The 3650-nt window shown below is 34.0% G+C and overlaps 1 protein-coding gene across 1 annotated transcript in view; it reads left to right on the forward strand.

The window, feature by feature from the left end:
* The window catches only part of LOC106147187 (vomeronasal type-2 receptor 116-like), a 292515-nt gene that overhangs the window by 8644 nt on the left and 280221 nt on the right, over positions 1 to 3650 (forward strand). The window lies entirely within an intron of this gene.

The raw sequence follows: 3650 nt of genomic DNA on the forward strand, positions 1-3650 counted from the left end.
TCCTGACGTTCAGCATGCTGGTGTTCTGCAGCGTGTGGGTCACCTTCCTCCCCGTGTACCACAGCACCAAGGGGAAGGTCATGGTGGCCATGGAGGTCTTCTCCATCTTAGCCTCCAGTGCGGGGCTGCTGGGCTGCATCTTTGCCCCTAAGTGCTACATTATCTTGTTACAGTCAGGAAGAAATTCTTTGCATGGGTTGAAAGACAAAACACTTTCTGGAAGAGAGAAGCCTTCTTAAGTTTATACACATGTTGTTCTTAACTACTTAAATGGTATGTGTCAAATCTGCACCACTATTTCTATCATAAAATAGATGACAATATGAGATTTACTTGGATTAAGATGTGAGTTTTTTTCTTTCACAGTATAGTAGCCAATATTAATGACAATCACCTCTTCAGTTTGAATTTTGTTATGAATTTTTTGTTCTTCCCATTAAAGCTGCAATAAACCATATTAGTGTGCTTTAAATTTGATTACTTTATCCATGTTGTCTTGCCTTTCCTTTGGCAATCTTAATTTTTTTTTTTTTTTGCTAATTTTTAGAATGCTATCTGCTACCTATAGATCATCACATTTTAAAACAACTAGTACACTTTATTAAGTTCTTTTTATTTTCATGGAGAAACACACTTTTATATTCTTAATTTTATTAGTGAATTTTTATGATAGATAGTAATTACATTCATTTTAGGGAACACAAAATTGTGATAACTTGATACCTTTTCTCCGGTTAATATTTCCTTTGCTTATTTTCGAAGTCCTCTTTCCCATTTCCCAAGCTTCTGCATTCTTGTTTCCTCTCATCTCTCTTTCACTGTGCTGCATATATATATAGATATATGTATACACACATGTACATATATTATTTATACATGAGTATGTGTTTGCAGCACATAATATTCACAGAACGTATGTGGAATTAGTTCACGTGCAGAGCATGTCTTCATCCCTTTTCAAATCCCCTTTCCCCTTCCTTCTGTCTCTTGATCCCCTTCTCATTTGAGAAAAACAATCTCCTCATTTCATCTATCTATACTTATTTTTAATTTGTTTTTCTTATATAAGAGGAACCATGCAATATTTAACCTCATGTGTCTGCTTTATTTCATTTAACATTATAGCCTCAAGTCTTAGTCACTTTTCTAAAAATGACTCATGTTTATCTTTCTTTGTGGTGTAAACACCATATTTTATTTCTTTTATATTTTAAAGAGAATAAAAAATTTAAAAAACAATACGAAAGATACAGAATTTCAAAACAAGATGACAGGAAGTCACCAATGGTTGTTACATTGTGTATTGTTATCTTCAAAGTAGTTGCTCAAGTTACAAGATACAGGCATGCAAAATTGATCAAAAAATTAAGCATTCACTGTTCCTTTCAGTAAACTAATACAAATTAGTAGTACAATTATCTTAGCTATCTTGTATATATATTCCCTTCCTTCCTTCTTTCTTTTCTCCTTTCCCTCATCCCAGTTCTTTCCTTCTGAGCATTTTCTTTCTCTTTCACAATATCTACTGTAACTTTTTGATTTTATTTACTCTTTCACTACCTTACAGTAGGGAGACAATACAATGTTTATATATGTGAGTCTGATTTATTGCACTTATGAGTACTGTCTCTGGTTGCATCCATTTACCTATAAAAGCCTTGAGTTTATTTTTCTTTACAGCTGAGTAGTACTCCATTGTATAAAAATACCACATCTCTTTTATCCATTCCTCAGTTGATGGGGATTTGGGTTGTTTCCAAAATCTAGCAATTGCAAATTGTTGTACTGTAATCATGGTTGCACATATATCACTGTGGTATGATATTTTCAATTCTTCTGGAAAAATACCCAGAAGGAGAATAGCTGGGTCAAATGGAACCTCTACTCCTAGTTTTTTGAGGAATCTCCACACTGATTTCCACAGTGCTTGTACCGTTCTACACTCCCACCAACAGTGGAGATGGGTTCCTTTTTCCCCACAACCCCTCCAGCACTTGTTATTCATTGATATCTTGATGGTAGCCATTTTTTCTGGTGTGAGATGGAATCTCAGTGTTCTTTTAATTTGCATTTCTTGAATGACCAATGATGTTGAACATTTTTCCATATATTTATTTTCCATTTGTATTTCTTCATCTGGGAAGTATATATTCATCTCATATGCCCATTTTTGGATTGGTTCTTTGAATTTTGTGGGTCTGACTTTTAAAAAAATCTTTATAGGCTCTAGATAAAAGTCCTTTCTCTGAGGGACACTTGGCTAAATTTTTTTCCCAATTCATTGGTCTTCTTTTTGTTCTATTGGTGATTTCTTTTGATGTGCAAAAACTTTCCAATAAGATAAGAACACAGTTGTTGATTCTTTGAAGTATTTCCCATGTGGTTTGGTTTTTGTTCCTGAAATCTTCAAGATTTCTACCTACTGTCTCATCCAGTAGATTTAGTGTTTCTATTTTAATATTTAGTTCTTTTTTTTTTGTTGGTTTTTCTCCGGCACCGGGAACCGAACTCACGACCTTGCGCTTGCCAGGCAGGCGCTTTTGCCGCTGAGCTAAATCCCCAGCCCCTTTAATATTTAGTTCTTTGATCCATTTTAACTTTAAGTTAGTGCATGGTGATAGACATGGGTCTAATTTTAGTCTTTGGCATGTGGAGAGCCAGTTTTTCCCAGCACCATTTATTAAAGAGTCTATCTTTCTTCCAGTGAACATGTTTGGCCCATTTGCCAAAGATAAGATAGCTGGATGTTTTTGTGGTTGTGGCTGAATCATTTAATCTGTTCCATTGATAATTGGTCTATTTTTTTGCTAGTACTGTGCTGATTTTATGACAGTAGCTTTTAGTATAATTTCAAGTCAGGGATTGTGATGCCTCCTGACTTGCCTTTTTTTGCCCAGGATTGCTTTCACTATTCTGGATCTCTTCTATTTCCAGATGAATTTTAAGAATGTTTCCTCTAGATCTGTGAGGTATATTAGTGGTATTTTAATCAGGATTGCATTGAATCTGTATAACAAATTTGGGAGTATGGCCATGTTCACAGTGTTCATTCTTCCTATCCATGAGCAAAGAATATCTTTCCATTTTCTGAAATCCTCTCCAATCTCTTTTTTCAGAGTAGTGTAATTTTCACTGGGTAGATCTTTGACCTGCTTTGTTAGATTGATTCCTAAGTATTTCATTGTTTTGGATGCCGTTGTGAAGGGTGTAGTTTCCCTAATTTCTCTCTCAGTGAGTTTATTGTTTGTGTACAAGAATGCTATTGATTTTTGAGTGTTGACTTTTCTTTTAATTTTAAGGAAAATAGTACAAAAAAAGAACATTAGAAAAATACAAACAAAAAATGCAGGATATTAAAAATGATACTGGGTTTCAAACCAAATGATAGGGATTAACAGTGGTTGTTATATTGCCTATTATTATTTTCAATAAAGTTGCTCAGATTACCAGATGCAAGAATAGAAGATTGATTAAATCATTAAAGGGAATAAAAAAAATAATTTAAAAGAACGTTAGAGGCAATACATAGTTTCACTAGACAAGATTGTAGGAATTAACCAACGGTTGTTATATTGCAAATTGCTGTCATCACAAAAGTTGCTCAGGTTACCAGATTTAAGCATGTAAAATTGGACAAAATATTAAAAACT

Source organism: Chinchilla lanigera, unplaced genomic scaffold (assembly GCF_000276665.1).
Source record: "Chinchilla lanigera isolate Chin_1 unplaced genomic scaffold, ChiLan1.0 scaffold00123, whole genome shotgun sequence".
NCBI classification, from domain to species: Eukaryota; Metazoa; Chordata; class Mammalia; order Rodentia; family Chinchillidae; genus Chinchilla; species Chinchilla lanigera.